General features: G+C 42.0%; 1 long non-coding RNA gene across 2 annotated transcripts in view; it reads left to right on the forward strand.

The window, feature by feature from the left end:
• Nucleotides 1-20,008, forward strand: part of LOC140480766 (uncharacterized) — a 46,271-nt gene extending 26,263 nt beyond the window's left edge. Inside the window, exon 4 of one of the 2 annotated variants that reach the window (XR_011961400.1) lies at nucleotides 18,147-20,008. This is a non-coding gene — a long non-coding RNA (uncharacterized lncRNA). The remainder of the gene's footprint in view (nucleotides 1-18,146) is intronic. The other variant, XR_011961399.1, reaches the window with a different exon arrangement.
• The last annotated feature ends 5,593 nt before the right edge of the window (nucleotides 20,009-25,601 follow it).

Genomic DNA, 25,601 nt, shown 5'->3' on the forward strand with positions numbered 1-25,601 from the left:
CCATACGAAAAAGAACAAAAGGAAATGATAAGGAGGAAAAGGAACAAAGGATGACGGGAGGGGAGAGAGAAGGGAGAAGAGAGAGAAGAAGGAAAATATAAACAATTATGACCCCCACATATATTAAAAAAAACACCCCGCAACAACCAGGTAAACCAGGCAAATTACAGAGAAAAACAAGATCAACATTATTGTCCATATTATTCAGGCCAGCCAGTCTACTTTAAAGTATTCAGGAAGTTCTTTGCCTTTTCTGGTGAGTCAAAGTTGAACACGGACCTTCTGTGGCTGAAACATAATATTGTTGGATATCTTATGGAATACTGAATATTCAAGTCCTTCAGCCACCTTTTTACTTCATCAAAGGCCTTCCTCTTAAAAATCACAACTAGAGAAAAGTCTTGGAAAAGCATAATTCGTGATCCTTTGTATATCAGAGCCCGAGGATCCTTCCCAAGTTCTCCAGAGGCTTCCAGTATCACTTGTTTATCTCTATAATGCTGGAGTCACACTTGGACCAGGCGGGGCCACTGATCCAATCTTGCCCTGCGCACTGCAATCCAGTGGGCCCGCTCGACCCACACCCAGCCTACCTCGACTTCTAGCTTCAAAACCTGCGGGAGCCATTGCTCCAAAAAACTGACGAGTTGGTTTTCCTCCTCCCATTCCAGCAGCCCCACCAGGCGGATGTTCTTCTGATGGCCTCAATTTTCGAGGTCATCAACATGCTCTTCCAAAGCCCGTACCCGCCTTTCCAAGGCTTGGATCAGACTGCCGAAGATTCCACTGTGGTTTTGGAAGCCACGGTCCGCTGCTTCACCTGCACGATACGTTGCCCAAGACGTTGGATCTCCTGGTCATGCTTCTGCAGCATGACCAAGATCGGTTCAAGCCTGGCCTGGGTGTCCTCCATCAATGAATCATAAACTCTGAGACCAGGCCCTGCACCATAAGTCTTGGTCAGAGTGGTGCTGGAAAAGCACACCAGGTTAGGCAGCATTCGAGGAGCAGGAAAATTAACGTTTCGGGCAAAAGACCTTCATCAGGAATCGAGGCAGAAAGCTTCCAGGGTAGAGTGATAAGTGGAGGGTGGGGGGTGGGGGGGTGGGTTGCTGGGGAGAAGGTAGCAAAGAGTACAATAGGTGAATGGGGGGGGTGGGGATGGAGGTGATAGGTCAGAGAGGAGTGTGGGGGAAGGTAGCAAAGAGTAGAATAGGTGAATGGGGGTGGGGATGGAGGTGATAGGTCAGGGGGAGGGTGGAATGGAAAGGTGGGAAGGGAGATTGGCCAGTAGAACAGGTCATGGGATCAGTGCTGAGCTGGAAGGTTGGAGCTGGGGTGAGGTGGGGGGATGGGAAATGAGGAAACTGGTGAAGTCCACATTGATGCTCTGGGGTTGAAGTGTTCCGAGGCGGACGATGAGGCGTTCTCCCTCCAGGCATCGGATGGTGAGGGAGCGGTGGTGAAAGAGGTCCAGGATCTGCATGTCCTCGGCAGAGTGGGAGGGGGAGTTGAAATGTTGGGCTACAGGGCGGTGTGGTTGATTGGTTCGGGTGTCCCGGAGATGTTCCCTAAAGTGGTCTGTGAGGAGGCGTCCAGTCTCCCCGATGTAGAGGAGACCGCATCAGGAGCAATGGGTACAATAAATGATATTGGTTGATATGCAGGTGAAACTTTGATGGATGTGGAAGGCTTCTTTGGGGCCTTAGATGGTGGTGAGGGAGGAGGTGTGGGTGCAGGATTTTGCAATTCTTGCGGTGGCAGGAGAGGGTGCCAGGACGGGAGGGTGGTTTGTTGGGGGGGCGTGGACCAGACCAGGTAGTCACGGAGGGAACGGTCTTTGCAGAAAGCGGATAGGGGTGAGGAGGGAAATTATCTCTGTCCCTGGGGCGATCACGGAGGATGACACTGCGGCCACAGATGAGTCTGTTATTGCAGGTGGGGGTCCCTGCTTGTCGCAATCCTCATGGTCCCTTCCCTTTAGTCATTTTCCTAACTATTTTAAACTAGCACTAAACAATTCTAGGGGTCAAAAATAGCTACTTCTGCCTCACTGGGTAATAAAGGAGGGGGGGGGGGGTGAGTGCACCACTTTGTGTGGGTTCTAGTGCAGAACTCAGCAGGGCAGACCTACTGGGTTGTATCCATCTTGAATCCCCCAGGCACTTCCAGTTTAAACCACCCAAATGCAACATCCGAACAAAAAACACCATTATCACTCACCACTGAGTCCAATAATCCTAAACTCCACCTTGGATTAGATATTTAGATCATGACAAAGGCTCTCAATTTCTTATGGACCAGCCCAAACTAGATGCTAACTTTTATCTTATTTTTAGGCAAGTGTAAGGTGCTGTGTTCCAGATGTAATTTGACTGGTCTCATTACTTGACTTTAAGCAAAATACTTTATTCATACCCTATTGTTAAAATACAAACAAAGGAAGGAATAATTGGGATAACTTTAACTCAATTGGAAAATTTAACAGAATAACAGATTATTTAACTACTAAACGGCATGATTCCAATCCAGTTATATCCAATAAACAGACCCTTGGCAAAGGCAAAGTTGACATCAAAGTCAGTAAAAAGATTGTCTCACCTGTGATTCTGACAGTAGAGAGAGAATCTGAGCTTTTAGCTGTAGCAGAGAGAGAGGGAGAGCTTTCACAGCCAACTTCAAAACCCCAACAACTACTGAAAGCTAAACTAAAACACTGATTGTGCAGGAGCCTGACTCCACCCATTCATGCTTTTTTTTAGATTAAATTACTTACAGTGTGGAAACAGGCCCATAGGCCCAACAAGTCCACACCGACCCGCCGAAGCGCACCCACCCAGACCCATTCCCCTACATTTACCCCTGCACCTAACACTACAGGCAATTTAGCATGGCCAATTCACCTAACCTGCACATTTTTGGACTGTGGGAGGAAACTGGAGCACCCGGAGGAAACCCACGCAGACACGGGGAGAATGTGCAAACCCGGGTCTCTGGCGCTGTGAGGCAGCAGTGCTAACCACTGTGTTACCGTGCTGCCTGTGCTTGTTCTACTGTTCCAACTTTTAAAAAACCCAAGGCCTCACTATCTGTTTACTTTATTGGCTTGGAAGAGACAGCTTGCCATCTATCAAAGGGCAGAATGGCCTACTCCTGCACCTATTGTCTCTTGTCTATTATCGCTTAAAATGTCTCTCCAAAAAAAGACAGGACAAACTACGCCTCTTAAAGCCATAGTGTTGATGTCTATTTTCCACAAATCTGGAGGACACTAGTTTCTTCTCAAAAGTAGATGCTTTATTATCGTACAGTCAGCGAGAGATTCTCAATGTGATCAGAAGTAGCCATTTGTCTACTTGTGGTGACACTTCTTCACGAATCTCTGCCTTCACACAAAGACAATATTTTTAATAGGGATTAAACAGAAGGTTTATCAATCACATGGTCAAATGTCTTTATGTAGTTTAAAATAGGTAAATATGAATTTACAAAGCCCGATGAATGTCGATGTCCTGTGATAAAATCTGAATGGATTACAGGGACTGATTAGCATATTCTTCTTGGTTATGTGTTGATGGGAAGAGATTGAAACAGAAGGGCGTTTGCCTGTTCAAAAGGGAGATTCACATACCATGCTAATATGGAAGGGAAGTAAGACAATGGGAGCAGGAGGCAGTTTAACAGGTTGTGGCAAAGGCTATCGGTTTTGTCTGTGAGGTTACAGAGGAATTCACATGTGTGTCTCCACTGGACTACTTCTCTGGGATACAGAGACCACCCCCCAGCCACTGAGATGTATATTGTAGGAGGGCTGGCTTTTTATTAATACTGCAATGAGTCTCTTTGGCAGTGAAATGTTTAACCCTTGAGAACCCAATGTGCCTTGAAAGAGAAGTAAAACATGGAACTGATCCCTTTGTGGCTTTCTAACTTCCTCAGTAGTATTGTGACAATATGCAAGCATTTTCTATTCAAAATCCTGGCTGCCTGACATGTTGATCTATTCAAGACACATGTAAGTACAACTGGTGACCTGAACGAATCCAACAATGTTGACAGAACCCAGCAGTCTTTGCACTGGTGCTGGCTTATCTGTCTCTAAATGAATATGGTCCTCCTTGGGTGAAGATGAGGATTTCAGATGCAGATTGTCCTTCAGGCAAGGGTGCAGTCAGGCAATATTACAAAAATAGCTGGTTTTCATGTTGATGTGATAAGTGCTCAGAAGTTCATCTCAGAGACAAATAAGACACCAAAATCATGAACAGTTTAGCTTAGTCTCAGACATTTACTAACGAGAGGGATAGTCAGTAGTTAGGGAGTGGATTTTGTGGCAAATACTGAAGATAATGAGTTTAATGAGAAGAAATATTTGCTCATCCACTACTTGTTATGGACAGAATCAGACCCCCTCAAAATATTTTGAGAAGGTAGCCTCTATCCTAACTTTTCTTATTTTAAAGGCAAATGTAAAGTGATACGTTCCAATATAATTCAGCTGGTCAAACTACTTGATGTTATTATTCAAATGCTCTAGTTAAAATATAATAAAAGAAGGTAGAACTTAGAATAATTTAACTCAATTGGAAATTTTAGAATAATGGATATGGTACCTGTTACTAATTAACTGTTTCAATATAGTAACATCCTATAAACACACCCCTTGGCAAAAAGGCAAAGTTAGAAACAGATTGCCTCACATGCAATCCAGCTTTCGAGAGAGAGAAAAAAACCATTTGAACTCAGAAAGAGTAACAGCCACGAGACATTTACTGCAGCCTCCAACTCTGTTGAGATTCCAATAGTAACTGCTAAAAATAACACTCGAAATCCTGGTCTGTGAAAGTTGGCCACACTCATCCAGGCTGCTTCTATTGTTCCAATTTTTAAAAAATACTCAATACCTCATAAGCTGCTTACCCCACAGACTCTCGATCAATCTCTCTCTTAAAAGAAATCAGGACAAAATGCACCTCTTAAAGCCACAGAATTGTCACCTACTGAATAGCAGACAAGCCAACTAATCATTTAGAGACAACAGAGGGGCCTGGAGAGGTAATGGTGGGATAGAATTAAGTTTTTTATTCATTTATAGGTTGTCAACTTCTCTGGCTCGGCCAGCATTTATTATCCATTCTTAATTGCCAAAAAGGCAGTCAGGATTCAACCATATTGCTGTGAGTATGGAATCACAAGGAGGCTAGACCAGTCAAGATGCCCTTAGGTAAAGAACCAGATTTTTATATTTACCAGTGGCTACATTGTCACTGTTAGGCAAGCTTTTTAACTGTAGATTTTATTGAATTCAAATTTCATCAACTGATATGGTGGGATTTCTACCTGGGTTCCCAGAATGTTAGCCTATGCTGCTGGATTACTCGTCCAGTAACTTTACCACTACACCACTACCTCCCATATCTTCCAATTTGGTTCAGAATACCTATTTCTGACCCAGATCCCAGAAAATGTTTGCTGTCATGACTTAGCTGAGAGAGTGTGTTGTTAATCAAGTCCCCACTCCATCCCACCTTTCTATCTTCTGTTAGTGAGCCAATCCTCTGTCCCTGCCATTACACTACACTAACAAAATAGACACTTACCATATTCCTTAGCCTTCGTCTGCTGACATCATTCTGAGAAGAATGGCTAATATTTATCCTTCAACTAACAACATTTAAACATAAAAATTCTCATAATTTATTTGAAAATGATTTAATGGACAATCAACTAAGTTTTTAAGGGGTGCATTGAGGAATATGAATATAAGGCCACACCTGATTGGCCATGCATGTATTAATGAGTAGATCTGTGCCGAATGGTCTCCAGTTCCCCATTCCTGATAGACAGTCATTTCTAAGTCCTGTGCTTAAGGGTCTTAGCTGTGTGTAATCTGGCTGCTGTTTCTCTCCAGTCCAATGGCAGTTGTATTTCAAAAAGTATTTTGGTGTTTCATTAAGTGTTTGGACATGTGATCGTGATTGGTAGTTTAGAACGGAACCTCAGTGACAAAGGCAATTGCTGTTTGTAGTAAGTTACAACATTATTTTGTTCTCTAGCTCAGCAATTTGATAGAAAATCAGACATTTAATATAGAGATTGTAGCCTACATTTGTTACTGTGCAGAAGTAAGTTTTCCATGTGCTATTTCAATTGGTTTCAGAGAGCTGTGAATACACAGTAATTGCTTAACTGATCACTTTGTATGCAGTTGAACAGAAGCCAAGTGTGTGTTAGTGAAATCAGAAAAAAGCTACTCATTATTAAAAAAAATCTTTAATTTCAGAATGGCACTTGAAGATGATTACCTCCTTTACTGTGGAACCAGTTTTATGCTTGTGAAGGAGTCAAACATTGTCTACTTGTCTAAGTACCTTCAAGTGTGTTTATAGAATTTTTAGTACCTTTTAAAATTTGATATGTTAGTTAGTGCAGTAGATTGTTCATTAAGTGGGATTTACCAATCATCACCACTTAACTCAATGTACAAGTGGAATTCAATTCTTAAATATATTACCAAGAACAGCCAAGAGGTTAAGATAGCAATAGTGGAATTGAGTTTTCTTTTTATTTTGAAGAAAGGAACTAAGAAAGAATTACCATGGCAATAGAACGTTTTCTAGTTGAAAGCCGATATGTTTTAGTTGAAAGTGTTTAAGACCAGCTGTAATTCCTTAAACTAATTTGCAGCCTCATCTTGTCTCACTCCAAGCCGAAATAAAGAACCATTCTGAAATATCTGCCGATTCCAATATGTGAGGAAGGAAGTATTTCTTGAATGCTACTATTGTTGAGAGATTTGAATTGAATATTAATTTGTATGGACCTTTGCTGTGAGCCGAACATGAATGTCAACATGAAGCAGAATAACAATCACCGAGATGAAGCAGTTCCAGTTAACCCCTCTGAAAACTAAATGCCTTTTGGAATGTCCTGCCTGTAAATTGCTAAAAGTGAATTTTCATTCTAGTCTTTAATTGCACCCTTCTTATTGGATGTGCATTATAAATTATTTATAAGATTATCCGAGTGATTTTAGAAAAAAAAACATCCTGATATCTACTAGTTTCCTCTTTTTTTTTCTTCATGACATAGAAATCCACCTGTTTAGCCCGCAGAATGGGTATGAGGAGTTACACTGGGGGAGAGTTTGGTTGCAGCGAACAAATTTAGTTGGAGTTATCGTAACTATGAGAAAAGGACAAAGACAGATAGGGGTTAAAGTTCTACACTGGAACAGAGCCAATTTTACTAAACTGAGCAGTAATTTAGTATAAGTCGACTGGAAACAGTTACTTTGAAGGTAAATCCGTTTCAGAGTATTGGGAAGCATTTAAAGGCAAGTTCGAAAGGTTCAAAATAAATAGGTTCCCACAAAACAGTAAGGTGGGCTGGTTAAATCTAGAGCCCTCTGCATGTCAAGGAGCATTTAGAATAAGATAAGCCAGAAAAGGAAAGCTTCGTCCAATGCTCTGAATTCAATACTACAGAAAGATGATGTAGGAAACAAAGTGGATGTGAGATATCAAAATGGAAGTATATTGTGGCTAAAGAGTGGGAGTGTGAAGTATTAGATAATAAACATAAGGTAAGGGAAAGTGGATAAATCAACAAGGCTGGATGAAATGTAACCCAGTCTGACTATAGAAGTTAGGGAGTAATTTGCAGAAGGTCAGCCCATCATTTTAACCCTCAGAGGATACAGGTGTGATGTTATGGTGATGGGATTCAAACCCAGCTCACCAGAACAGTAGCTGGGTCTCCGTATTAAGAGTTGGGTAATAATACCACCAGGCTATTGCCTCACCTTATATACCAACATGAAATTGAGAGGTGGGTAAAAAATTGCCAACCAAGACGTGAGAAATGTGCAACTGCTGGGAGTGCAGAAAATAAACTTACAAGTGATTCCTTTTGGAAGTTAAGTTAAAAGATCCAGATTCCCAACTACCAGGATCTCTTCCACTCAGTGTTATTGTGATCTTGCAAGGGTTAATATTTTTTGTGGAAAAAATTATAACATTCTGAAAATTCACTGTTGAATTGAATATCACAGACACCCCCTTCATATTCCTTTTCTTTTGGGAAGGGAGCACACATTATATTTTCTCAATTTTCTCTAGCTCCAGACAATATATTTGTCAGAGTTGAAAAGCTGCATGTGTGACCTAATATAAGACCTCTGGCAAATCCCTTCTGATCTATTGATCAGCAAAATTTTGTAATTCATCTCCTCCTCCCAACAAAATAAAACTGGTAAGTTAGCAAAGTTATAAAGATTGCATCCACAGTTGTGTTGCACAGTACATTGGTATTCTGATTCATGTTGCCATGCTGGCTGAGGTCTGTCATTTTAAGCTTCCTACTATTTACTTTCTCTGAGTACAAATGAGCTTTAATGATTTAATAGTTGATTTCCACTTGCATTGCCGTGAGCTGTCTGGATCCGGAACACTGTTGAGTTGTTTAGCTGATAGTCTGATTTATGTTTTTAACACCACTGCTTCAGTGTTTGCTGAGGAATTCTTGGTCTAAAAAGGTCCAAAAGTTAAGTAGAGGTTAATTATTATTTCCAGGCTTTTGAAACTTGGCAGCTGAATAGTAGATACGTGGGAACACTACCACCCGCAAGCTCCCCTCCAGGTGACACCGATCCAGACTTAGAACAAAATTGCCATTCCTTTTCTGTCATGAGGCCTATGTCTTTTAACTGTCATCTTAACAACAAGGTGGCTGTACTTACTGATGTTCACCATCACCTTCTCCAGGGCAGTTAGGCTGGGTTAACAAACACTGTTCTTGTCAGGACACCCACATTCCACAAATGAATGATAAAAACATCTCTTTGGTCTCTTTAAACCTGTCAATATATTGCAAGTACAGAAAGGTCTGTAGGGTTGAGCAGGGCTTCTTTCTGCTTTGAACACAAGATTTTAAAAATAAGTTTGATTTTATACAAACTGCAATGACTAGACTGTGATGGTGTAACCCATGGCATTGCTCACAGTGAGTCACAGAGGTTTGATGAAAATCTGGGCACTGACTTATCAACAATGAGCCTGATTCTGAAACATCTTGAGGTGTAGTTGTATTTTTGAGGGACCACCTCTGGAATGTCCTAAGAGGAAACCTCCGGGCGGCCTGTAATTAGTTCCTCCTCTGGCTGGATGCCTGCTGGCATTCCCCACTCTCCATGTGAGGAGGTGGCCCCTGGCATAAGATCAAAGTCTCTTATCCCATTGTCTTGCTATTGGTGCTAAGGGCAAATGGAGTGCAGGTCTGTGCACTTAGCCAGCAGACTCTGTGCCTGGCTCTCCATGGCAATCACCAATGAGTCCTTGGCAGCAATCAGACCCTCGCAAGTCTGAAGCTGCAGGGTCCGCAGGCATTGCTGCATTCCTACAGCTGTTGCACTATGATGGCCCATTGCCCCCTACCAATCTGCCTGCTGACCCTGTGTTTTCTTGGGCATTTGTATAGAGTCACTGATTGCCTATGCCATTGGATGATCTTCCAACTAGGGCTGAGTAGGTCCCTGGTCTCTGACAGTCCTCCAAGTGCCAGTGATCTGGGGTGTTCCTTCCTTGGTCAGCTACAGAGACATGGCAGTAAAATGTGCGTCAACATCTGCTCATGACTCGATTCTCGCTAAATATACCCACTGAGCTAGGTGAAGGTCACAGAAGGCACCTTTGCCAGTGCTTCCTTTAAGACATTATGTTCTCTTCCTCAGAGATGATGGGGGGGATGTCTCCAGCCAATGTGGATATGTCACTGGTACCTGTCAGACTCAAAATAGAGAAAGCGTTGTGACTGAGGGTTAAAAGTTGTGGCAGATAAAAAAGGTATCGGCAGTTGGGTTAATGTGGGAGTTACAGTCCGATGAACATTGATTCTCACTTGGGGACATGGATATCTCTGCATCTCCACAGGACCTACCCTGCTCCTCAATAGTGAGGACCAAGATTGTCTCCTCATAATAATGGCTGAGGAGCTAAATGTTGGATGACCACCACTCATTCTGGTCTTCTCGGCATTATTGTTTCGACTGTTTATGTTATTTTTATTGGTTATATTTTCTGTATTTGTTATATTCAGCCTAATGTTTTTTTCCTTGGAAGAAGAGAAAGGGAGGAACTGAGTGAGATGGCATTGTCTGGCACATCTGTTAGTGGCTGGTACAGGTGGCAAAAAGGTGCTAACATATCCTGAATGATTGAGTAGGCACAGCAGAAGCCATGTAGAGTTAGTAATTGGTAGGGCCTGGTCAGGGGTGGAGAGGGGTGTGAGTGAAGATACTGCAGGCGAACGTGAGAGTGGGAGATCATGAGCTCAAGGGGTGTGTGCAGTAGCTGAGATAAAGTGACTATGAGATGGCAGAGAGAGGATGGTGGCACTTCCTTTGGCAGGCCAGAAAGGGTCATTCTTCCTGCATTGCTGTGCATTCCTCCACTGCACTGACCTGTGTAACAACCTCAACAAACCTGGCAGGGCTGACTGGCATCGTCTATTCTGGCAAACCACATGGATCTCGTGTTGGCAAAGAGAGGCACCAATTTCCCCTTGTCTGCCATCATGTTCACCAAAATGTGTAAGCCATGCAGGGCAGTTCCAGAACGCCAACGCTTGTCTGGAAGCGCAATGGCATTTTTAATATGGTGCTGTGCCAGGGATAGTGATCTCTTCTAGGATTTCAGCCAGTGGTAAGCCGTTCAGGCTATGGTAAATGGGGGAATCAGGGTCGAAGCAGGACAAGAGGGGCACCATAGGAGATGGGTAGCAAATTAATGAAGTGACTTTGGGATAAGAGTACGAGAAAATATAATAGGCCTCACAAAGAGAAACCATCCAGAAAACTCAATGACATAGCCTAAATATGGTAAGATCCAACCCAATGAGTTTATAAATCTTCCTCAAAATAAGAATGTTTATAAACAAAACTTAGAACAAATGGGGCGGGAAACAACCGGTCCTGATTAGCACAAACAGTATCCAGTCAACAGAAACCCAATAGCCTGGATATACATTTCAGCGAGGCTTTGCTCAGAAACACTCTGTAATTTAGACATGTTCTTCATAAGCAATCTTTGTTCGCATTCTACCACTGACAAAATAAACTATATAAGTTACTAGTCTCAGATGTTATACTCAGTAATGCAAAGTTAACACTAGAGACGTTAGTAAGATAAGACAAATATGTGTTTGTAAATCTATAAAACCAGTGACCAATGCCCCATTTTCTGAAGAAAAAGGAAAATCGTCTGTCCCTTTAGATACCCAAAAGCAGCACAAAACGTAACAATTTTAGATAACATGCTTCAGTAGGGAGAATAATTTATTACTTTTGAGTTCCTATTAAATTGTAGGGAAAGCCCAGGTTTGTAGATTAACAAGACTTCTGAGACTATTTATTTGGAAGCTTATAGAAGTATAGTATGTTTTAATGAGATATGGGTTATGCTCAGTACTACTACTTATACGAATGTAGAAGGATTCCACTCTCTGAATGAACTTGTCAATGCTAGTTTCTTAAAGGAATTCCTGTAACTTTATCAACTAATGGTTGATCTAGAAACTCTTATCTCAAGATGGCCCTTGACTGCCTGTGGCATTGGTGCTGTCCTACCTGATTTCCATGGAGTTACCTTATAGCCTTGTGGACATAAACGACAAAAGGTTTTCTGAGGTCTAGACGTGAATAAAGGAGGTATAGTTAGTGAGTTTGCAGATGACAGCAAAATTGCTGGTGCAGTGAGTAGTGAAGAAGGTTACCTCTGTTATGAAATTGAAGGCATGTACTGTACCTTTAAGAGAGAGTGAAAGCCAGCAAGCACCTGTCATGTGACTGACTAGCAGTCACAGAGTGTGCTGGAAAATTGAAAGATGTAATATTTAGCTGTAACCTAGATATCTCAGTTGTTTTCACAGCAGTTCAAATTTAACCAATCAGTTTAAATCATGCCCCAAGATACTAAAACCTAATCGAATTTGAATTTTACTGTTTTGACAACATTGAACCAATGAGACGATCCAATGCTTGGGGTATAAGAAAAGTAAGCATTTTGGACAGTTAGCCAGAAAGAGTACCAACTGCCATTGAAAGATTGCTATTTACCATACTCTCTGTCAAAGATACCTTTCTCATATGAAACATCTTTGCAGCAGAAGACCGAAGCCGACCCAGAGAGATCTACAAACAGAGGAAGACACTGGAGACTTCAGCAGCTGTTTGGTTTTGAAAATTAAGTTGCTGCAAGTTTGATAGGGGCTTTTATTGGATCATGATGTTGTTATAGAGTGGGAGGAAGATAACAAGCCTTTAAGAGAAAGGAGGCCGAGAATTGTAAATAGTTGTTGTTTAATGTTCACTTTTAGAATTAAAGAATAAATTGATTTTTTTTTGTTAAATGATAGAATTTGGGTAGTTCACTGTCATTCATACTTTAACAGATTACAAGGTGAGGTGAGCTTTTCTGTGTGTTTGGTTTAATTAGCAGAAGGGTTTATCGCCATGTTGCAACACTTCAGAGTACAATGGGATCTTGATCAGTTGGGCTAATGGACTGAGGAGTGGCAGATGGAGTTTAATTTAGATAAATGTGAGATGCTGCATATTTGAAAGGCAAATCAGGGCAGGATTTATACACTTAGTGGTAAGGTCCTGGACAATGTTGCTGAACAAAGAGACTTTGGAATGCAGGTTCATAATTCCTTGAAAGTGGAATCACAGATAGTTCGGATAGTGAAGGAGGTTTTTGATGTGCTTGCCTTTATTGGTCAGTGCATTGAGTAGAGGAGTTGGGAGGTCATGTTGTGGCTGTACAGAGTATTGGGTAAGCCACTTTTGGAATACTCCATTCAATTCTCCTTCCTATAGGAAAGTGGTAGTGAAACTTGAAAGGGTTCAGCAAAGATATACAAGGATGATGCCTGGATTGGAACATTCGAGCTATAGGGACAGGCTGAATGGGTTGGGGCTGTTTTCCCTTGAGCATCAGAGGATGAGGGGGTCTCTTACAGAGATTTATAAAACCATAAAGGGCATGGATAGGATAAATAGCCAAGATCTTTTCCCCAGGGTAGAGGGGTCCAAACCTAGAGGGCATAGGTTTAAGGTGAGAGGGGAAAGATATAAAAGGGACCTGAGGGGCAACTTTTTACACAGAGGGTATTGAGTGTATGAGACTGGTATAATCACAACATTTAAAAGGCATCAGGGAGGGATATGGAGAGATAAGAGGGTTTAGAAAGTTTCTTGATGAAGGGTTTTTGCCTGAAACATCGATTCTCCTGCCCCTCAGATGCTGCCTGACCTGCTGTGCTTTTCCAGCACCACACTCCCGACTCTAATCTCCAGCGTCTGCAGTCCTCACTTTTGCCATAGAAGGATATGGGCCAAGTGCTGGCAAATGGGACTAGATCAGTTTAGGATACCTGGTCAGCATGGATAGGTTGGACTGAAGGGTCTGTTTCTGTGTTCTACATCTCAATGACTCAATCTCCAGCTGCATTAACCAAAGTGAGGTGCAGGCTGGTCCCTTTCCTCTTCCTTTTTTTCTTTTACTGTTGCCCAGTTCATAAACATTTTGTGTGACACACTGTGCATTCCCTGAAATTCATCTTTCTGAGTTGATTGCTGATGAGTTGACATGTATGTGGATAGATTTGTCACAGTAGAAGGAAGGACTTCTTTTGCATTTAATGCATTTAAAGATATGAATGAAGGAACATTCCTAGGGAAAGTCTGGGGTCGGGGGTGGGTGTCATTTGCTTGAAAAATTATGGAAAAAGATAAAAGAGGGAGGGTTCAGGAGAGGCTATTAACTTTCCAGAACAAATAATAGAACAGAGTATAGAAGGTGTCAGGAATCTAGCTTCAGGCAGAGCAGATAAGGGGATAAATATCAAAGAAAGGGGACAGTCAATGCATGTCTGAGAATCTTAAATGCAGACAGTATACAAAACAAGGTAAATGAGTTTGTAATGCAGATTGAAATTGGTAGTTACGATGTTGTGGCTATCACTGTGAGGTAGCTGCATGGCGATCAGGGCTGGTCGATAAATATCTCACAGATAGATGTACTGTTGAAGGGATAAGCAGGTAGACAGAGGGATGGGGTTACTTCATTGGTAGGAAATTATACTTAAATCAAAAGTGAAAATAGTAGTATAGATTCAGAATGCATTGAATCTGCGTGGGTAGAGTTGAGGGACCGCAAAGGAAAAAGACCCTGATAGGAGTTAAGTAGAAGTCTCTGAGCAATAGTCAGGATGTGGGGAAGAAAACAAATCAGAAGATAGAACAAACATGTAAGAAAGGCACCTTTGGAATAATCATGGGGGACTTCAATATGCAGGTGAACGGGAAAATAAAGTTGGTAGCAGATCTCAAGAAAAGAAATTCATAAAATGTCTACATTTTGGAGAGGCTTGCTATAGATCCCATTAGAGAACAGGTAATTCTGGATTTGGTGATGTGGCAGGTGAAGGTGAAGTAATCCCTTTAGGGACAGTGACCATAATATGACAGATTTAACCCTACAGTTTCAGAGGAAGAAACTGGAATCAGATGTAACAGTGTTACAATTGAGTAAAGGTAACTACAAAGAGGACAAGGAAGGAGCTGGCCCTTGATTGGAAGGGGAGCCTAACAGGGAAGAGGGTGGAGCAGCAGAAACAGGAGATCCTGGGGGTAATTCAGGAGGCACAGCAGAAATTCATCCCAAGGAAGAAGAACCACACTAAGGGAAGGATGAGGCAACCATAGCTGACAAGGCTAATAAGGGAGAGCATAGAAACAAAAGAAAAAGCATTTAATGTGGTGAAGATTTAGTGGAAGCTAGAGGATGGGAAAGCCTTCAATAAGCAGCAGACAGTAACCAAAAAAGCAAAGAGAAATCTTCTAGCTAGTAATATAAAAGAAGATTACAAAACTTTTTTAGATATCTAAAAGGTAAGAGAGAGGCAAGAGTGGACATTGGACCACTGGAAAATGTGGCTGGAAAGTAGTAATAGGGGTCAAAGAAATGGTGGAGGAACGTGGAACTGCATGATAAAATAGGACTGAGTCGGCCTAGTTTTTTTAAGGGGAGGTCATGCCTGATAAATCTATTAGAAATCTTTGAGGAAGTAATATGCAGGTTAGACAAAGAAAGCCAGTGGATGTGATCTATTTGGATAGTACACTGCTTTAATGTTTCACCTCAGATGAATTTGGTGGTGTCCCTAGGTAATCTGGGATCTACAGGGTTCATGTGTACTTTGTGTCTCCAGCTCAGGTACAGGGGTACAGGGGCACCTCCTTGGCCTGAGCTGATGGAAATATTTGGGTCCCTGGAAAAGGGGCGATGGGGTGGTAAGGCAGATGTAGGATTGTCCTAAGATGACAACTGTGCTTGTCTGTCTGCCAGCCTACATCCCTGTCAGTACTCAGTGGCATCATCCTTAACACCTAGGTAAAAACAATGACTACAGATGCTGGAAACCAGATTCTGGATTAGTGGTGCTGGAAGAGCACAACAGTTCAGGCAGCATCCGAGGAGCAGTAAAATCGATGTTTCGGGCAAAAGCCCTTCAATAGGAATACAGGCAGAGACCCTGAAGGTAGGAGAGATAAGTTAACTTCAGGCTCTCTGCCTATATTCCTGATGAAGGGCTTTTGCCCAAAATGTCGATTTTATTGCTCCTCGGATGCTGCCTGAACTACTGTGCTCTTCCAGCACCAATAATCCAGAATCATCCTTAACCCCTGACGAATTGACCAACATGGGAAGGCGTTAAGGTCCCTCAGTCCCTCAGCATGAAGGGCTTTTGCTCGAAACGTCAATTTTCCTGTTCCTCGGATGCTGCCTGACCTGCTGTGCTTTTCCAGCACTACTCGAATCTTGACCATAACTTTCTTTAAGGATGGGAATAATTGAAAAGAAGTGTTTAGTATAACCTCTATATTTGAAAATCAGAAATCAAGTCTGGAGTTAATCAAATTAAGACAATAAGCCAAGGCTTATGTTATTCTGGAATGTTATCATGTTTTAAAAAAAAGAGTTTTGGGTGAGGAATTGGGGACATCTTCACAGACCTACAGTTTGTTTGTCCATCTGATAGTGGTGCTTCTCAGATAGTATAGGGTGATATTGCTGTGTTGTGGAAAATGTGCCAGTCATTTTTTAGCTCCGAGGAAAAGTGCAATCCATGCTGTTCAGTCACATCATAGAGTCATAGAGATGTACAGCATGGAAACAGAACCTTCGACCCAACCCATCTATGCCAACCAGTTATCCTAACCTAATCTAGTCCCATTTACCAGCATGTGCCCCAAATCCCTCCAAATCCTTCCCATTGATATACCCATCCAGATGCCTTTTAAATGTTGTAATTTTATCAGCCTCCACCACTTCCTCTGGCAGCTCGTTCCATACACGCACCACCCTCTGAGTGAAAAAGTTGCCCCTTAGGTCCCTTTTAAATCTTTCTCTCCTCACCCTAAGCTATGCTATCTCGTTCTGAACTCCTCCACCCCAAGGAAAGCACCTTGTCTATTTACCCTATCCATACCCCTCACAATTTTGTAAACCTCTATAAGGTCACCCCTTCGCCTCCGCGCTCCAGGGAAAACAGCCCCAGTCTGTTCAGCCTCGCCCTACAGCTCAAACCCTCCAACCCTGGCAACATCCTTGTACATTTTTTCTGAACCCTTTCAAGTTTCAAAACATCCTTCCGATAGGAAGGAGACCAGAATTTCACGCAATATTCCAAAAGTGGCCTAACCAATGCCGCAACATGACATACCAACTCCTGTACTCAATGCTCTGACTAATTAAGGAAAGCATACCAAATGCCTTCTTCACACCTACCTGCGACTCTTCTTTCAAGGGGCTATGAACCTGCACTCCAAGTTCTCCTTGTTCAGCAACAAACCCCAGGACCTTACCATTAAGTGCATAAGTCCTGCTCTGATTTGCTTTTCCAAAATGCAGCACCTCACATTTATCTAAGTTAAACTCACTTTTGGAGGAGCTGGTTTTGATGCTTTTGTGAGACATGCTGGCACCAGATGTCTTTGCTTTAAAAAAAACTGTCTAAATTGCAGATTGTCATAAAACTGAGAGAAAGGGCAATTACACCAAGACCTCTGGAAAGCCTGCAAATGAAGACAGGTCTCTCTCACTTTCTCTCTGCTAGGAATAAACTAGCACTAAATGACTCTTCAATGAATCCCGACAGAAACCATTTGGCCCAATGAGTCCACACTGATCCTCTGAAGAGTAGTGCTCTTCCAGCATCACTGATTTTGCTGCTCGTTGGATGCTGCCTGAACTGCTGTGCTCTTCCAGCACCACTAATCCAGAATTTTAACTCTGAAGAGTAACCCACCCAGACCCATTCCCCTATTATTTTACATTTACCCCTGACTAATGCACCTAACCTACACATCCCTGAACACTACAGGCAATTTAGCATGGCCAATTCACCTAAACTGCACATCCCTGAACACTACAGGCAATTTAGCATGGCCAATTCACCTAACCTGCACATCCCTGGGCACTATGGGTACTTTAGCATAGCCAATTCACCTAACTTGCACATCCCTGGGCACTATGGGTAATTTAGCATGGCCAGTTCACTTAACCTGCACATCTTTGGGTTGTGGAGGAAACCTGAGCACCCTGAGGAAACCCACACAGACATGGGGAGAATGACTCTTAACAGAAGAACTTCAAACTTAGGCAAAGACCATGGTCGAATTGACTAACTGCGGAACTGAGGATTGATGGAGTTTAACACAATGTGAAATCATTGAGAAATACACCTCATTCAATCATTATGGTTTAGACTCTTGATCTACAGAATTAGTTCCTTTTCCACTCATGATATTTATCTGGAACTGTTTTTCTTGGCTGATCTATTTGTGAATTGATGTATATATTTAGATTTAACGGGGATATGGTTTAATTTGCAGAATCATCATAATAGTAATTAATAATCCACTTGTCATTTTTTAAAGGATAAGTTTGTTTATCGTAAATGTTTTGTTTCTTGATTATTGATGAAACTTGGTGTTGATTCCCTTTATGTTAGATAGCAGACTAACCATCTTTGTAATTCAATTGGCCATTTATACATTTGTGACAACTTATGTTATGCTTGAGTTCCAGTGCACTCATCCCAACAGTGTCTTGACACAAACTCTCCACAAGCGTCTTCTCAGGACGTTCCAGAGGAGGCCTGACCTTTCATCTCACCCAGTGCTCATGATCCCAAAGCCAAGCCGGGTGAATGTGCATCTCGGCAAGAACTCTCAGCATGACTGGGCACTCTAGGACCAAAGGCACCAAGGGACAACTGCCCAAGTCTTTCAAATCAACATGGCTAACCTCAGAACAAAAAAACCTCTTTTCCAGTTGCGGATATCAGGGGATGCACCTAGATGTAGTTGTGGTAGAAGAAGAAGAAAACACACTCCGCGCATTGAAATGACTATAATTACCTTTGTCAAAATATTTTCATTTGCACTGTTACAATACAAGATCCACAGGAGTATTATTTTCACTATGAAGATTGATGAGGACAGACCAATAGATTTTATTTCCTTGGACTTCAGTAAAGCCTTTGACAAGGTTCCGGAGCATAGGCTATTTGGTGAAGTTAGATCACACAGGATTCAGGGTAAGCTTGCAAATGGGATACTTTATTGGTTTAATGGATACTTTATTGGTTTAATAACTAATAACCAATGGTTTATTGGTTTTACTTTAATTGGTTTAAAGTTTAATAGTTTCTAGGTTTAATGGCAAAGACAGAGAGGGGTGGTGGAGGGTTGCTTTTTGGTCTTGGGGCCTATCACCAGCAGTGTTCCACAGGGATTGGTACTGGGTCCTGTATTGGGTGTCATTTATATAAATGATTTGGAGAAGAATACAGAAAACATGGTTAGTAAGTTTGCAGACAACACCAAAATTGGTGGCATAGTAGACAATGAAGAAGGTTTTCTAAGATTACAAAGGGGTCTTGTCAAATGGGTCAATGGGTGAAAAATGGCAAATGGAGTTCAATTTGAATAAATGCGAGTTATTGCCTTTTGGTCCAAAAAACAGGGATAGGACTTTTACAATTCATGGTAGGACATTGGGTAGTGTTCTAGAAAAGAGAGACCTAGGGGTTCAGGTACATAATTCTTTAAAGTTTGTGTTATGTATTGGGACGGCACAGTGGCTCAGTGGTGAACACTGCTGCCTCACAGTACCAGGGACCTGGGTTCAATTCCAGTCTTGGGAGACTATCTGTGTGAAATTTGCACATTCTCCCAGTGTCTGCATTGGTTTCCTGTGGGTGCTCTGGTTTCCTCCCACAATCCAAAGATGTGCAGGTTTGGTGAATTGGCCAAGCTAAATTGCCCACAGTGTTCTAGGATGTGTAGATTAGGTGCATTAGTCGGAGGTAAATGTGGGATACTCTTCGGAGGGCCGGTGTAGACTTGCTGGTCCAAAAGACCTGTTTCAACACTGTAGGGATTCTATAGACAGGATGGTTAAAAAAGTTGGATCAAAAGGACTGTTTCCATACTGTATGGCTCTACAGGACCTGACTAACTCACGCATGTGAGAGATGTGGGGCTTCTTCATATATCACAAAGGGGAAGCACAAGTGTAAAAGTTGCAATCTCCAAGCATTCCTCACAAGCAACTGAACTTTTGACTGTATATAGTCTCAGATGTTAGGAATCCTTGAAACTTAACTTTGAGGACAAAATGTTTCAAGTAGTGAAGATCTCACACTCAAACACACTGGAATTAGTGATGATTCCACACATCTCTGCAGGGAAAAGTCTGTTCTTATGCACAGAACAACCTCGATTATCCAAATGAGATGGGCAGGGAGTATTTTGTTTGGATAACTGATTGTTCAGGTAACTGATCTGATCATAAACAAAGGAAGCCATGCTGAACATAAAATGTAAAAAACATGTTTACAGAGTTGTTATTTCAGCCAATCTATAAAATGTGTACAAACACTGGATATTGCTTAAAAATTCATGATATTTTACAAATAAAATCACTGTTTGTGTAAATAAAATTAATTGAGGTGGAGGCCAAGTCCTCAAATATTCCATAAGCACTCCAACATATTTCCTGAGGAGATTTGAGGATCTAATGCTGTGCTCTACCAGAGAGTTTGCTTAAATCTATACTTTTGATGAGTCTGCTTTTTAAATGAACTAATCTTTGCATTCTGCAAATTACAGGTTTTTAAAGGCTTTGTTCAGAAGTATCTTGGTATTTTAGCGGCAGGGAATAATACTAGAGCAACATTCCAGGCTGCAAAAAGCAAATTGCACAAGTCCTGCTAAACTGAGAAGGACCAAACTCTCACCTTCACATAAATATGGAAATCCCAGAATTAAACAAAGCCCTGAACAGCTTCGAAAGTCACAAGAGCATTTGTCAGTTTCTGCTGAACTCAGTGTCATGAAAGAAAGACAGAAGCACCGCCTCACTCATGCGTTTACTTTCTCTACCATTTTTTCATGAATGGCCCAGTAACATGACAGGAATAAAGCACTTACTTTTGCAGAGGGCTGTGTAAAAAATATCCAGTCACTGTTGCTTTTGTTTCATTTGCCAATGTTTTCACATGTTCTTCAGTACAGGTAATCCGAATCATTGTAAACAAAAGACATGATTGTCACACCAGCATCGGTAATATCTCTTTCATTTTTACGGGACCTGGAGATTTTGTTTTGATAATCCAAAATTCAGATAATTGATGTTCGGATAACCGAGGTTGTTCTGTTTAGGGTTTTCAAGTGAGTACACTGACACTTCAGGCTGGGAGTAGCTCAATGGGTCAGCTCACATATCCACACTGCATCATATTGTAACTGTAAGCCAAGCAAAGCTGCCTAAATTGCTCTCACCTACAGGTTAAATGCTATCATGGATGATGTTTAAGCAGATCAAGGCAACTTAACAATCTGTGGACATTCTAAAGCATTGAAGGGTTATAGATAAAGAAAGAGTCAAAAGGAGCTTTCTCAAGATACATCTCAACCTGATGTGTGCCTGCATTACACATCAAGCCAATAGTAGCAGAGATGTGGAGAAACAGATTGGGAAACAGATTTTGGAAAGGTGCAGAAGGCGCAGGGTAGTAGTCATGGGCGATATCAACTTCCCAAATATTGATTGGAAGCGTTTTAGATCAAGTAGATTGGATGGGGCGGTGTTTGTGCAGTGTGTCCAGGAAGCTTTTCTAACTTAGTATGTAGATTGTCCGACCAGAGGGGAGGCCATATTGGATTTGGTACTTGGTAATGAACCGGGACAAGTGATGGGCTTGTTAGTGGGTGAACATTTTGATGATGGTGACCACAATTCTGTGACTTTCACCTTGGTTATGGAGAGAGATAGGTGGGTGCAACAGGGTAGGTTTTACAGTTGGGGGGAAGGGTAAATACAATGCTGTAAGATAGGATCTGAGGAGCATAAGTTGGGAGCATAGGCTGTCAGGGAAGGATGTCTTGGAAATGTGGAACTTTTTCAAGGAACAGATACGACGTGTCCTTGATATGTATGTACCTGTCAGGCAGGAAAGAGATGGTCGTGTGAGGGAACCTTGGTTGCCATGGGAGATTGAATGTCTTGTAAAGAGGAAGAAGGAGGCTTACAGAAGGTTGAGGAAACAAGGTTCAGACAGAGCATTGTAGGGATACAGGATAGCCAGAAGGGAGCTGAAGAAAGGGATTAGGAGAGCTAAGAGAGGGCATGAAAAATCTTTGGCGGATAGGATCAAGGATAACCCCAAGGCATTTTATGCGTATGTGAGAAACATGAGAATGACGAGAACGAGGGTAGGTCCGATTAAGGACAGTAGTGGGAGACTGTGTATTGAGTCAGAAGAGATAGGAGAAGTCTTGAATGAGTACTTTTCTACAGTATTTACAAACGAGAGGGACCGTATTGTTGAAGAGGAGAGTGTGAAATGGACTGGTAAGCTAGAAGAGATACTTGTTAGGAAGGAAGATGTATTGGACATTTTGAACAACTTGACAAGTTGTTCCCGGGCCTGACAGGATATATCCTAGGATTATATGGGAAGCAAGAAAGGAAATTGCAGAACCGTTGGCAATGATCTTTTCGTCTTCACTGTCAACGGGGGTGGTATCAGGGGACTGGAGAGTGGTGAATGTTGTTACCCTGTTCAAAAAAGGGAATAGGGATAATCCCGGGAATTACAGACCAGTTAGTCTTACTTCGGTGGTAGGCAAAGTAATGGAAAGGGTACTGAGGGATAGGATTTATGAGTATCTGGAAAGACACTGCTTGATTAGGGACAGCCAGCATGGATTTGTGAAGGGTAGGTCTTGCCTTATAAGTCTTATTGAATTCTTTGAGGAGGTGACCAAGCATGTGGCTGAGGGTAGAGCAGTGGATGTAGTGTACATGGATTTTAGTAAGGCATTTGATAAGGTTCCCCATGGTAGGCTTATGGGGAAAGTTAGGAGGCATGGGATAGAGTGAATTTGGCCAGTTGGATAGAAAACTGGCTAACCGGTCGAAGTCAGAGAGTGGTGGTAGATGGTAAATATTCAGCCTGGAGCCCAATTACAAGTGGAGTTTCGCAGGGATCAGTTCTGGGTCCTCTGCTATTTGTAATTTTTATTAATGACTTGGAAGAGGGAGTCGAAGGGTGGGTCAGTAAATTTGCAGATGATACGAAGATTGGTGGAGTTGTGGATAGTGAGGAGGGCTGTTGTCGGCTGCAAAGGGACTTAGATATGATGCAGAGCTGGGCTGAGGAGTGGCAGATGGAATTCAACCCTGTCAAGTGTGAGGTTGTCCATTTTGGAAGGACAAATAAGAATGCAGAATACATGGCTAACGGTAGGGTTCTTAGTAAGGTGGAGGAGCAGAGGGATCTTGGGGTGTATGTTCATAGATCTTTGAAAGTTGCCACTCAGGTGGATAGAGCTTGTAAGAAGGCCTATGGTGTATTAGCGTTCATTAGCAGAGGGATTAAATTCAAGAGTCGTGAAGTGATGTTGCAGCTGTACAGGACCTTGGTAAGGCCACATTTGGAGTACTGTGTGCAGTTCTGGTCGCCTCACTTTAGGAAAGATGTGGAAGCTTTGGAGAGGGTGCAGAGAAGATGTACCAGGATGTTGCCTGGAATGGAGAATAGGTCGTACGAGGATAGGTTGAGAGTGCTAGGCCTTTTCTCATTGGAACGGCGAAGGATGAGGGGTGACTTGATAGAGGTTTATAAGATGATCAGAGGAATAGATACAGTAGACAGTCAGAAACTTTTTCCCCGGGTACAACAGAATGTTACAAGGGGACATAAATTTAAGGTGAAGGGTGGAAGGTTCTTTACCCAGAGAGTGGTGGGGGCATGGAATGCACTGCCTGTGGGAGTGGCAGAGTCAGAATCATTGGCGACCTTTAAGTGACAATTTGATAGGTACATGGATGGGTGCTTAAGCTAGGACAAATGTTTGGCACAACATCGTGGGCCAAAGGGCCTGTTCTGTGCTGTATTGTTCTATGTTCTATGTTCTATGTTCTATGTTCTAAGCCATGTAAAGTAAGGAGAAAGCAGCAAAGCTCACCAAACAATGCAGTAAAAGATGATGATTGCTTTAAGATAGATCTTGAAGGAGGATATTGAAGTTAAGAAGCAGGAGTGTTCAATGAAGGAGTTGCAAAGCATGAGCTCAATGGAGCTGCTGTGCAAGATAGGATGCCCTAACCTGACCTGAACTTGACTTTGCCTTAGCTCATACGTACATGTAAATTAGGAGTAGAAGGGTATTCAACCATCAAATTCTGCTCCACCCTTCAATAAGATCGTGGCTAATCTGTTTGTACTACAAATTCCACACTCTGATCAAGCCCTGATAACCTTTGATTCCCCTGTCTATCAGAAATCTATCTCCACCTTAAAAATATTCAACAGCTCCACCTCCGTCATCTTCTGAGGCAGTGAGTTTCAAAGTCACACAATCGTCCAAGAGAAATAAAAAAACTCCCCTCATCACAGAACTAAAGGATAACCCCTAAACCTAAAACAGTGCCGCTTAATTCTGGATTTACTCACAAGAGGAAACATCAGTTCTGTGATGTTAACTTGTCAAGACCATTTCGGATCTTCTAAACACCAATCAAGTCACACCTTATATTTCTAAACATGCCCAGGCTGTCCAATTTTTCCTCATAAAGCTATGCGCTTCCTCCAGGCATCAATCCAGTAAAACCTTCATTCATACTTTTCATGCTTCTGGATTTGTTTATTCCAATGCCCTGCAGCAGGCCTCCAATTCTACAGGCTGCAAGTTTGGCCCATTCGAAAGTTTGCTATTTTATCATTGCCATCAGTCGTTCAGTTCCCTAGGTTTTGGTGTCCATCAATACCTATCTCCCGAACATGCTAGCTTTTAATCATTTGCTCCATGCCTTTAGCTCTCTAGGCCCTAATTCTGGAATTTCCTACCCAAATCCCACTTTCTGTCTTCCACCCTCTCCTTATTTAAAATGCTCCTTTAAACCCACCTTGACGCTTTGGTCAACTGATATAATATCTCATTAAATGGATCAGTAACAACCTTGTTCTCTAATGTTCCTCTGAAGCAGCTTCTTAAAAATATAATTAATGGGCTGTTGACCAGCACTGATTGTCCTGGAGGCAGAGGAACTGAGCTTGCTTCTTGAACCATTGGCATCTTGGGACACTGTGACTTTAAAGGCTTTACATAACTTGAATTATTCTTGCTGTTATTAGCACAGGCAGTAGAGTTGTCAATCAGGAGACAAGATGTATATTGAAGAACCAATTAATAATTTTAAAGGGCCAAAATATCAAATGTCGCCACTGATGTCACATTGAAAGCCCTCGCAAGACAAGACAATGCTCACAAGACAAAGCTTTTCACTGTGCCTTGGTACATGTGACAATAAATAAATTCAATTCAATTCAATCCAGCAGAGACCTAGGCTTTTAACAGGTAAACAATGGAATGAAACTGTTTGGAGTTTACACATTCTCCCTGCATCTGTGTAGGTTTCCTCTGGGTGCTGTGGTTTCCTCCACAGTCCAAAGATGATTTGGGCATGCTAAATTACCCATAATGTCCAGGGATATGTAGTCTAGGTGGATTAGCCATGAGAAATGTAGGGTTACTGGATTAGGTTGTGGGTTGGTGGCATCTGATGGGATGCTTTTGGAGAGTTGATGTGGACTTAATGGGCTGAATGGCCTTTTTCCATTCTGTTTGGATTCTAGGGATATGATTCTATGAAAGGAGAGGTGTTGAGGGAAATCCTTTCAGGGCAACGAGGTGGTGATTGGCTTCACTACCTCATTTTGCTGCTGTTAAATGTTAATCTTATCACATTCTGAATGACATCGCACAGGAGTCCTGCTCTAACTGTTCCATGTAGAGCTGTTGACATGATACTGAATGTAAGCCAAAACAAAACCTTATGACATTGGGCTGTCCAGTTGCATAATTGCCATTTCACCCATGGACTACATTCCTGCCCTTTCCATTGTTGCATCCCTGTGTCTGTCACTTCTCATTGCAAGCACCAACTCACAGAACCTTGTTTTAC

This window comes from Chiloscyllium punctatum, chromosome 8, assembly GCF_047496795.1.
Source record: "Chiloscyllium punctatum isolate Juve2018m chromosome 8, sChiPun1.3, whole genome shotgun sequence".
In the NCBI taxonomy this organism is placed as follows: domain Eukaryota; kingdom Metazoa; phylum Chordata; class Chondrichthyes; order Orectolobiformes; family Hemiscylliidae; genus Chiloscyllium; species Chiloscyllium punctatum.